At 43.1% G+C, this 12,786-nt stretch overlaps 1 protein-coding gene across 4 annotated transcripts in view; it reads right to left on the bottom strand.

Annotated features, from left to right (window-relative positions):
- The window catches only part of LOC147013561 (visinin-like protein 1), a 32,415-nt gene extending 20,755 nt beyond the window's left edge, over positions 1-11,660 (bottom strand). Inside the window, exon 1 of one of the 4 annotated variants that reach the window (XM_085855475.1) lies at positions 11,488-11,660. The gene's annotated coding sequence lies outside the window, so the exon portion shown is untranslated. Of the gene's footprint in view, positions 1-10,755; positions 11,400-11,439; positions 11,459-11,487 lie in introns of those variants that run through there. The other 3 variants (XM_085855474.1, XM_085855473.1, XM_085855472.1) reach the window with 3 other exon arrangements.
- Positions 11,661-12,786: the final 1,126 nt, after the last annotated feature.

Below are 12,786 nucleotides of genomic sequence, written 5' to 3'. Positions count from 1 at the left end.
GACCTCTTGCTCACAGACAGCAGAGACATGAACATCACTGCCAAGGGAAGTGAATCTCTCCGTGACCTCAACATCCTCTTCACAAACAGGTACAGACAAGATAGCAGCATCCAAGATGCCATTGAAAGCCTGGATCTTAGTTTTGACCCAGGAAACCCGTAATCCCCGCGGCTCCGACTCCTCATTTAGCACCTCGAGGGTCCCCAAAAGGATATCCAGAGCCTCTGCAACGATGACGGCATCATCTGCGAAATCAAGGTCAGAGATCTTGACATTCCCAAATGATGCACCGCAGCTTGATCTCTCTGACATCCTCCCCAGAATCCAGTCCATACAAGTGCTGAAAAGTGTGGGGCCAGTACACACCCCTGACGAACTCCAGTAACAGCTGGAAATAAGTCAGAGATGGTATCACCACATCTCACAGCACTGTCAGCACCGGAGTATAGTTCAAACATCAGATTTATCAGTTTTGGTGGCACCCCACGAAGAACAAGAATCCTCCAGATGGCATTACATTTCACTGAATCAAACACTTTACAGAGATCAACATAGGCTGCCAAAACTCTCGCCTACATTTGGTGAGGACCTGCAGAGCAAGGATACGGTCAATCGTTGACCTAATTGGTGTAAAGCCTGACTGCTCTGGATGCTGGTGCTCAAGCAAATGGGGGGAACCCTATCAAGAATTATCCGAGCAAAGACCTTGCCCGGCACTGAGAGCAGCTTCACCCCTCGGTAGTTGTTGCAGTCTTGGCGATCACCCTTCCCTTTCCAGAGAGGGATAACAAAGCCCCTCTTCCAATCAGTTGGGAAGATGCCTGTGTTCCAGGCAGAGCTCAGGACTGTATGCAACTACACGAGTACAGTATTTCCACCAGCCTTGAGAAGTTCAGCACAGATGCCACATATCCCAGGAGCTTTATCCCATTTCAGTGTTGAGGAACTGAGCACTCTGTTCGACCCTGCAGTTCTGGATCATCCTCCAGTGAACATCAACAAGCGCATGCTCAATCTCCTTTGCCGTACCACCAGCGTTGGAATACCAAGTCCAGCGATGAGCTTGAGGGCACTGAAACCATGAAGCAGCCACCCTAAGTCCATGACTTCTTGCAAAGTCAAGGAACTTTGTGCTATTCTGCTTTACAGTTCCAGACCCATAGGGACCAACACACACCTCATAACCATCCTTATCAGTTCCCGTTGATGCATTTAAATCCCCCAAGACAAGAAGAGTATCTCGTCTGGAGCACTGATCAACCACAGACTCGAGCGTGGCGTAGAATGCATCCTTCACGGTGAGATCACTCACCTCAGTCGGAGCATAAACAGAGACCAGGGAAATGACACCTAAGGAGTGACGAATCCTTAGTCTCACAATACACCCGTTGACCGGTGTTACCTCAATTATCATTGGATTCAGCTTATTGGACACAGCTACAGCAACTCCTTTGGCATGGTAACCGTCAGAGCGACCAGACCAATAGTAGGTGTAACCACCCACCACAATCTTTCCGCAATCTGGTCTCCGAATCGCAGAGAGTGCTGCAATATTGATGTCCAAACGCTTGAGCTCAGATGATAACAGAGACAGGTGATCATCCTCTCTTAGGGATAGGACATTCCAGGCACCCACCCGAAGGGACTGCCTCAGGTTAACCCAAGGTGACCACCATCTGGTGGACGACACCTCAGCACCACTCCGACACAGTCTCCCACAATCTGACCCGGGAATGTTACCCCGTGGTTTTGCTCCTTCCATCAAAGAGTGGGGGCCCTGAAGGCTTTGTCCCAATCCCGTTATCCGGTGAACTGCCCTGTGAAGGGCAGCTGCCCAGGAGGTACTCCCACCGAGTGGGTTTTCAGATTTATTTTTACTTTTAGTATGTTCTGCAGAAGGAAGGGTTTTACGGTGGCCGGAGTGCAAATCCTGCCACCAACTTCCGAATAAGAAGTAACCCAACTGCAGGAGGACGTTCGCAGACACAGTTGCACACTAAATATGGATGGCCGTTGGCTCAGAAGGAGCTCCTCCTCCCTTTGACAGGTTTTGTTTTTCATCCTGCTGGGTTTCCATATCATACACCCTCCTCACCAAGAAACTTGGTGGGGTTGACGGTGTTTAGTCGCCTTTGCTTGTAATAAATTGCTTTTGTTATAAATGGAGCCAGCTCGCTTCATCTTTTCCTTCATTGGTGCAGCATGGTCCGCACATTAGTTTCGCCGGGAAGTTATACCCCATCAAATTTGCTCTTGTTAGCCAGCACACACTCACTGTAATGCTCGGCAGTAATCTGAGTGTGTGTTGAGGGCACGTCACCCTAATGATCGGCCGTCCACAGATAAGGTATCACGCGAAGTAGTTGTAATCCTGCTCGGAATGGCCGTGCCAATTGGCGTTCATGGTTGCCCAGCAACTTGCCTGTGCACGGAGTTATCTATGACCAGTGGCCTCAGGACCAGTCATTCAAGAGGGAGCCGAGCGCTTCCCCTTGTTCGAGACCCCGAGCCCGCAGCAGTGTGCATGCAAAGTTTCAATCCACTAAGTTTCATGGTTTTGGAGTTATGGAGGAGACACATACACTGACACACTGACATTTATTAGTCGAGAGAGATAGATTTATAGATATACCTTTTACCATTCGACTACCTAATTACCTCCACCACCGAAGGTGGGCGGAGGTTATGTTTTCTCCCCTGTCTGTCTGTCTATGAATAGGATATCTCAAAAAATTTGGAGGACAGGTTGGGTGTATGACAAGGCCGAATTTATTCGGTTTTGGTGAAGAACCGGATCCTGATAGAAGAATTTTAAAAGTGTTTTAAAAGTGATTCTTCACCATTGAGAAATGAGTCCAAAAGCGATACTGTATAGCACGATATCTCAAAAAGTTGTCGATGAATTATGACACAACTTGGTGGATGAGTTGGTCAGATGACAAGAACAAGCCAATTGGATTTTGGTTCAGGTGAGCAGATCTGGCCTACCAATGGGATACAAAACGTAAACTGTTCAGCCTGGTGCAGGTATGCGATCTCCTGAGTGCCGTTCTAATTTCACATTTAATCATTCATTTATTTATATACAGTACAATTTATCATCACAATCGACACAACTTTGCATTACTTATTTATTTATATACAGTACACTTTATCATCACAATCGACACAACTTTGCATTACTTATTTATTTATATGCACTTTGCCATCACCGCCATCTACAAACTATATACCACCTTGAATTATTTATTTACATACACTTAAGCACCACTCCCTACATTCCACAGTGAATTATTTGTTTATTTATGTACACTTTACCATCTCCACAACCAACACAAACTTTGAATTTTTATGCATTTTACCATTTTACAACCTACATGCCAACGTCACATCATTAATTTATTTATATACACTTTGCCATCACCACCATCTACATACTGTATACCACCTTGAATTTTTTTTTTTTTTTAGATACACTTCAGCACCACTTACTACATTCCTCTGTGAATTGATGTGTTTGTCTCGTGTATTCATCTGTATGTCCATGTGTGTGAGGCGTGTATGTGTGTGGCAGCTCCACAATGAGCCTTAGATCCTGTAAAAAGAAAGAAAAAAAACCCCCATTTTTACGAAAGGGTTAATGTCCCACATTTAAAACATCACTTATGGGGTAGTGTCGAGATCAGATGATGCACAGTACTAAGGTGGGAGTTTAATTCAGCGTTCGACACGCCTGGTTGTTTAAGCACCACGGGGGGTTGAACATGGAGAGGAAAAAAAGCAAGTTCTGAAATTCAACAAAAAATGTCAGGGCAGCCAGGACATCAAGGAAAACCTCACAAATTGTAAAGAAGAAAGGCAAAAAAGGATCCTTTTGATGTCGGCAATGAGCCTCCTTACGCTGCTGTCAAGAAGCTTTGTTTAAAAAGAAGGTCATTCATGGTTACCAAAGGGACTGTATATCAACTATAGATGGCACGTTTAAATGAACCTGTTATGTGGATATTTAAAGAACCTTCTGGAATGTGCGCAAAGGGATGGCGGAATGCAAAATACCTCAACGTATTGAGAATGCACCAAGACTTGTCCATCATAGAAATCAATTGATGTTTGAGAGTGTGGAAAAATTACATATATATATATATATATATATATATATTATATATATATTGTATATATAGTGTATATTAGCTGGATGCGCTTACGCATTGTGTAAACGTACGAACCGTGCTTCCCCATTGTCTCATGTCTCTCACCTGGATTTTTTTGTTTTTTAACTTTCCCGCAGCCTGTTTCTCGGAACTGCTTCACCAGTTTCCACATCACTGGCTTTGAAGGTTTCATACGACCACCAAAGCGACTTTTAACTGCAATTTGACATTCCCTAAAGGATGCGTTCTTGATGTAATGTTCGACGAGAAACCCGTATTCTTCCATAGTGAGCACCACGGCGTGACTGCGTGAAAACTGCTTGACCTCACTGCTGGGTCACTTGGTAAATCACGTGATACCTGATAACTCTCAGGATCATGTCACGTCCTTTCTGGAACGTTAGGCGACATTTACGCAAAATATTAGGTTCCCAGTCAGATATAGATTTGAGTGTATGGGAATTTCAGGTTCTCGAATTAAAAAAAAAATTACCCTGATATATACGAAAACTTCAGAATTGATCACTTCGTGCTTTACATCACATAATCTTTACAGTATTGTCCAGCAAAGCCAAATATGATTTCAGGAAATCCCAAATTTTTTCAAGTGTATAGTGTTTTCCAAAAGAAAGTCTCACTTCGTGGAAATATCACCACTTTAAATTGACCACCGAAAGTGGGCCAAGATGGGCACTCCTGCTCACCTTCCCTGCAGATCAATTTGCACAATTATGTAGGTTGTCATGGTCGCTTGTTCAAATTAAACTAGAAAGAGCAATCGGAGATTGCATACCCTCGCCAGAACTTTTTGTGTGGTGTTTGTGTACTGGTGTATTACGTAATTAATAAGAGACGCAAATAGAACTGCCGTTTTACAACTGCTCGCAGTGATGACCGGGTACCAAGACGTCCTGCTTTTGATGCAACCCTGCTTTCATTGGACATCTGACCCTGACCCATGACGTTTTTCATTATTATTCAGTTGAATTTAGAATGGGATTAAAGTAAATTCAATTCAAATCAAATGGAAAATCAAATAGGTACAATCCTGCTTTGGAATCATCAGAAGGAACCTAAACAAGCAAAAAGCAAAGATGAAGTCATGAGAAAGAACCTGGATCGGATTCGCATTTCAACTGCTACTCCTCTACCCCCAAACCCATCCAAGCACAGCCAAGTGAGCCTTATTCAAAAAAAAACAAGCCAAGATCAAAATAAATAAATAATTCTGGCTGCCAGACCATGTATCCGCTCAAGTTGAAATCTAAAACGTGTATTCAGCATCACTCCTCGATCATAATTGTGAAGTTTAATGTCGATTGATCAAGCAGTTCCAGAGAAAACATTATTTAATATTTTTATTCAATCCAATATGGCTGCCAAACCATGTGACCTATGATGTCATATGTGTGAACTTTTTGTTCCTCATGGATAGGCGGTCATACGTGTAAAGTTTGGCCTCGATATGTTCCGCCACATCAAAGAAGATTTTTAAAGATTTTTTGAAAAAAACAATATGGCTGCCAAGTCACGTGACCGACGACGTCATGTTTTTTTCTATGGACTATTTTATCCTGAGATGACCCTCAAAAAATTTCATGCTGATCAGATGTAGCGTTCTACATATGCCAAGATGATGTCATAATGAAGGCACCGATGACATCATTAAAAATTCACACTTATTCCCCATGAGGAGTACTTGCCATAAGCCAAATTTCAATTTTTCCCTTGTATTGGTGCGGTTTCAGAGATACAGAGGTCCAATTTTTTTCTGTTTTTCCAGCAGAGCAACCACACCTCGTGACCTATGACATCATAATTATAATCAAATCATTCTACATGAGGAGTCACACCTATGTTGAAAATTTCGTCTCAATCTGACAAGCTGTTGCGGAGCAAAACATGAAAGTTCTGTGCGGACAATGAAACAAGAAAAAGACGTCATGCAAAGCACGATACTTGCAAAATCCATCCCCTCTCCAAAGGTTGCCATGGATACATCAAATTGTCCATTTTGTTAAGATTAAAATTGAGAATCTTAATCATAGCTCAAGTCAATCGGATGGAAATTGATTATTTTTCAAATTGAAATTGATGATTTTAGAAGTTTGAGCTTGAGTTGACCTTTGATCTTTTGACCTCAAAAATAGTTGGTTTCTAAATTCAATGATGCACTATGTATGCAATTGCCGCTTAATTTCCAGGTTATTCAGATGAAATTTGATGATTTTAGAAGTTTGACCTTTGACCTCAATAGTTGCTATCCCAATTCAGTGATGGACGATGCAAATCCTGTTCAACTTCCAAGTTAATAGGATGTAAATTGATGATTTTTCAGTTGAAAATTGATGATTTTAGAAGATTGACCTTGAGTTGACCTTTGACTGTTTGACCTCAAAAATAGTTGGTTTGCCAATTCAGTGAAATAATATGTAAATATTGTTCAAATTTCAAGTCTATCAGATGTAAAATGACGATTTTAGAAATTTGACCTCAAGATGACCTTTGACCTGAAAATCAAAAGGCTTCTCAGTTGAGGCTATCTCTACAACTTTGTAAAGTTTCATGAAGATCGATTTAGAATTGTGACCTGCAGGCGATAGACAGACAAACAGATAAACAAACAGACAATAACAAAATGGACTGATCAATATATTTGAAAAATCTTTGATTTTGCAAGTAACAAATGGAGCCAGACGCAATACCATTTCCTTCGGCGAGGGTAAAATATATCTGTACTAATAAAAGGCAGCGTGTGTGTGGGGGGGGGGGACATTAGGCACATCCTCAAACACCTCACTCTCGATGGGGTCATAAGGTGCATCCTCGTTTACCTCGCTGGGTCTTAATTCGCCGAAAAGAATGCCTCGAGTTTGAACAGGCCGCAATAGTATATGAACGATAAAGCGCTCAAAATGTTTCTTTTTCACTTTCCTCACTGATATCATTGATGCCTGATCTTGATACGTACAAATTGCTGTACACATCGGTTTTGTAAGTGCTATAGTTTTCAGATTGTGTCCCGATTGGGATGTACAGTTCGCAGTTACATCCAGGCAATGAGAGCCAGATGGAGTCTTGGTGGAACGAGCCAGGTGGACGCGGACCTTTATGTGGATGGGCTCTGCTGGGAGTGATCAAGCCAGCTGCAGAGTGAGTGCTGTCGAGCTGCAGAGCTCTTTCCCTGGACGTGCCAGCGAACACTCACAGACTGACATGATCTTCCTCTTTCTTTCCCTATTTCTAATTGTTTACTTGGAACGTACAAGAGCAATCAATCGTTTCACACTCGACTCGCTCAGAGCTGGATTCCTGACTTGCATTCATGAATTCCTCGATCCATTACGAAACATCCAACCGCATCTCTCCCCACACATCGCATCACACCATCACCCTCTCTTCTTCTTCCCCTCCCTCCCCTTTTCACATTGGGACCAACATAAGGACCATGGGTCGGGTGAGTGAGAACCGCCAATGAGCCCTGCCTTCTTGATCTCCCTGTCTATGACTCTTACTTGTCTAATTTCCCAGAGTGAATGAGGTGCCTCTGTCTATAGTTTCATGATAAGCTGATTGTCGAAGGGGCTTGCGTCTTTAAGGGTTAGACTTTCTTTTGTGATGTTGCATTGCTTGTATATACATGTTTATTTGTTAACATGACCATTCGTTTCCAACCTGCTGAGTGTCTTTTTTAATATTGGTGAGTCACTAGTCTGTTAATGGTGGGTGTGAGTTTTGCCCTGCAGTTTCGGCGACGTCCCACTTACGCTTCCTCTCGGCTGTTCTTGATTTATAAGGAGTGGGGCGTCGTGAGCACGGTTCCCTATCTGGGGGGATTAATTTGCAGGAAAGGTAACACAGGAATTGGATACGACCCGACTGATATTAATCGTCTGAGACGGCGTCCGTGGTTGCTTATCAACTCATTGTGCCACAGAGTTATCTGTGACTCGTCGGCTTCAGGGTCAAAGGTCGAGAAACGGTCCAAGAAGCCTTTCGTGACCCTGCCGGACAACCCGTAACAATATTGTAGCGGTGCATGGTCAACCAAACAGGTGACCAAAGACCGCTGGAGATAAATTCCCATGATGCCTCGGTGTACAACGCATGGCACAAGCCCATGGTGTGACATAGTTAATTAGCCCACGCTCGTGAAGTGAAAAGCAGGGTTAAGCGATCAGTCCCAGACTGTATGTGCGCACGTTCATGAGTGCCTGCATTTTATCATTCCCTTTTCTCTGGAACCACTTGTCGGATTAACATAAAATTTTCACCATAGGTTGGCTCACACCAAGTCCTTCTGAAGACTGCACGGGGGTATTTATTCAATGAATACCATGGAGTTAAATAATCGGGTCTGCGTGTGTTTAGTTCAATGATAATTTAATTAATCCAGAGGGTGAATCTGTGGCTCAAAATCATAGCGACGATAATGTTTCAAACAATTAATTAGAAAAATAATTACAGCGATTGGGAGCACTGGGACAATGAATCAATGCAATTATAAATTAAAGGGGGGGAAGGGTATATGCCTTCTGTTGGCTTAATGGTTCAGGTGGTGGGCTTGGGATCCTATGATCCTGAGTTCAAACCCCACTCGGCTGTTGAATTAATACCAGGTGGGGTTGACTGCCTGTCATCCTTCCGAGGTCGGCAAAATGAGTGCCAGCTTGCTGGTATCCTGTGTCGGAGTGGCGACCCGTCCAGGATTGTGTCCAATAGCCAAGGAGACTGCTTCGGCAGCACCAACGCTCTTTCCATGAGACCCAATGGATGGATGGATGGATGGGAGAAGGGTGTGGTGCAATGATTGCATGCACGTGGGTCTCGCCTAACCAAACACACAAACTTAATATAAGATCGCAATCGCACAGACTCAGATGGGGAACACAACACACAAGTAACAGAAGACAGATGGGGAGGTAGGAATGTTGAGGGATGAGGGTGTTTGGCACGGCCGATCTGACCCACGAGTGAGTGGTCCCGTGATGTGTGCTATGGCTGGACCGCAGTTGGCACTCTGCATTCCACACTTTCCGTCTTGACACCTCCACTCAACTCCTCTCCATCCACTGCAACTGAACCGTGACTGACTTCCACTGGCAGGACCTGGGATTGGCACGTACCCTTAACTGGACTGGAAATATATCTGTGACTCACTGCAGAGCTTCTGCACTGGATATTTTTTAGGTGCGACCCTGATTTAATTTGCCACGGGTCCACCCTTCGTTGGATGGCACAAACGTGGCATTGCCCTGTTGTTGCAGTGTGCCACAAATTTTTTCTTTGTATGCGTAGTTGAAACTCGTGGAAGAGCTCGTACACTGAATGGATCAGGATCTAACAGACAACAACAGGATGCAAAACGAACAGTAGGGAGAGAGGGTGGAAACACCAACAGCAGAGTTGAAGGCCAAGATAGAGCGAGACTTGGACAAACAATGGGTTTGGGGAGGAATGGGGTTGCAGGAGAGAATGCATGGGGTGGACAAGATGGACACAGAAGGAAATTACAAGGAGGGAAAACTAGAACTTTGAAAGCAGGGATTTAGATGGGGTTAACAAAGGTAGAAAAGATCATGGGTTTGGATTGGGGACTACCTGAGATGGTGGTGAACAGCTGTCTTGAAGACCTGGAGGGAAGAATGAGTTGAAGAGAATGTGGAAGTTTGCTGGGAAAAAAAAAGAAGAACAAATGCGTGGATGTGAGCATTGATCCTGGATTTAGGTAGTTTCACCGGAAGGGGGTTGATGGTGAACCGTGTGAGCCATGCGGGAAAAACCTGGGAAGGACGAAGCACAGAAAGAGGATAGGGTGCAAGACCAGAAAGGGAGACCACCGACCTGTCTGCAATGGTGAAGTGATAGACCCATAGATCTAGTTAGATCAAGGCTTTCAAGCTGAGGATGCCCAGTTGGTGGCTGGCTTTGGAGGCCAACTTTGAAATGTGGTTTTCCCAGGAAAGATAATGGCTGATAGTGAGACCGAGGAGTTTAAATGACTGAACATTACCACTCACCTCCCCCCCCACCAACACCCTTTCCTGGGCAATGCTGGGTACCCCCTCTCGTAAATATTTAAAATTGATTTCTTGCATCATCAGGTCAATCTCCAGGCATGAAGATGTGACACACGGCATCCCATGCGCCACCTTACTTACCGAGCTTACCGAGCGGTGTTCTTTCTGTCCCTGAACAAACTGGGTGTTTCAGAGCACCCCATCCCTCTCATCTATTCGCTGGTTGTTGTTGGTAAAGACCTCGCTGCGTTTGGTCTATTCTGACCGAAATGATGTTAAATCCCCCAGGCTGGACTGTAGGCTTCATTTTTGTGCATTTATTATCAGGAATACAGGGACTCTCGACAAAAAACAACAACATGTATACAGACTTTACATATCGCAAACTTTACTATCTTGTCATTCTCCACTGCCTTGTGGGTTCCAGCTGACTGATGACGTGCAATCATTGTATCACCTGCGAGCTAGCTCCATCCTTGAGATATTATTCGGAACACTCAACATCGCCCCTCTCATGTTTTCTGAAATATGAATTTGTATACATTTTATTGAAAGACCCTGCACAACCAGGAAAAGGGTCTCACCTGGATAAGTTCCACTCTGTGTGATTATAACGACACACCCGCAACAAGGACGTAGCGAACAATCGGTGTGGGTCGTGAAATCTGCGGAGACATTTCCTCCCACCTTGGGGTCGGTGTCAACATCGAGGTCTTTAATCATGACCTCGAGGCGACAGTCCGATCCACAAAACAAGCCGAGATGGCCACGTCGGTCTACGTTCGGAGACTGATCTACGTTGCTGTCGCGTCCCGGTCGATCGGTCGGTCGGGATCAACCGAACTGACTGCAGCAGACGGTTACAGACCGGGAGTCCGAGCCAGGAAGGATTTGACCGGGCGATGGTCGAGAGCTAGACCAAAATGAATTAATTATTAATCAAAGGGGAGATCTCTCCGGTGAATTATCGCATTGGACCGGACATCATCCAAAATGGGTGGTGATGGTGCAGCGGTCGCCATGATCCTTGTGTTGGTGGAGGTCAGCGAAATGCGGAAAGGCCAACCATGGCAATCTGCAACATCGTGGCACACCCTGTCGCACGTCGCCACGACCACTCAGGTCCAAACCACCAGCTGCGGATGAACGAACGTGCTGCTGTCAGTTCGTCAGAGCCCAGAGGTGCGATGTGGGCGGCATTTTAATTAGCGACCGTGTGACGTTCATTTCATTCACTGACGTTTATTTTCATCCACGAACCCACAAACCTTGAACCGTGAAGGCGCTCCGTCCATGGCTCCCGTGGCGGGGTTTACCTTCGATGCGCCCGACGAAGCCGCAGATCGCGTTCCTGGATTGGTGACGCGCTCGTCCTGATGGGAAACTCGGGTCCACTCGATCCTGGTCCGCAGACGTTCACTCGGTGTGTGCAGGAGCGCGAATGGGATGAAGAGCCGAGTGTGGGGCTCGCGTTGGGATAATGGGAGAGAGGGAGGTGGTGGTGCGGAGGGTGGGGGGGGGAACAGAGCGAGATGGAAGGGGCGGTTGACAACAGTTTTCGCGCCCAGGTTCTTTGCGGACACTTTGCAGATCAATTACTAAAAGCAGGGATATATATATACATATATATATATATATATATATATATACATATATATATATATATATATATATGTATATACTGTAACAAAAAAAATATGTGAGTATATACTGCAAAAAAGATATATATATATATATATATATATATATATATATATATATATATATATATATATATATATATATATATATATATATATATATATATATATATATATATATGAGTATATACTGTTAAAAAATAAATATATATAGGTGTATATACTGTAAAAAATGTATATGTATATATATATATATATATATGTATATACTGTAAAAAACAACATATACTGTATATATATATATATATATATATATATATATATATATATATATATATATATGTATATACTGTAACAAAAAATATATATATATATATATATATATATATATATGTATATATATATATATATATATATATATATATATATATATATATATATATTTATATATATGAGTATATACTGAAAAAAATATATATATATAGGGGTATATACTGTAAAAAATGTATATATATATATATATATATATATATATTAGTATATACTGTAAAAAAAAGCCGAAAGAAGAAGAAGATACTGTAAAAAAAAATATATATATATATATGAGTATATACTGTAAAAATATAAATATATATATAAATATGTAAACTACTCACCCACTGACATATAAATGTTTAGTACTTTCTCAGTGTGTGCAATAAAGTTGAAATGTATATTCAGGAAACTCAAAGTATGACATGCCAGAAATAAATCACAAACATTGTCTATAAATCAAAATGTTCATAAAGAAAAGTCAGCCAATGGATCCTCACTCTCGGCCAGTGGATCCTCACTCTCTCGGCCAGTGGATCCTCAATCTCTCAGCCAGTGGAGCCTCACTCTCTCAGCCAGTGGAGCCTCACTCTCTCGGCCAGTGGAGCCTCACTCTCTCGGCCAGTGGATCCTCACTCTCTCAGCCAGTGGATCCTCACTCTC

The sequence above is a fragment of the Eptatretus burgeri genome, chromosome 14 (assembly GCF_056783735.1).
Source record: "Eptatretus burgeri isolate ZD-2024b chromosome 14, Ebu_testis_v1, whole genome shotgun sequence".
NCBI lineage: Eukaryota > Metazoa > Chordata > Myxini > Myxiniformes > Myxinidae > Eptatretus > Eptatretus burgeri.
This window is presented reverse-complemented; position numbering and strand designations above follow the sequence as displayed.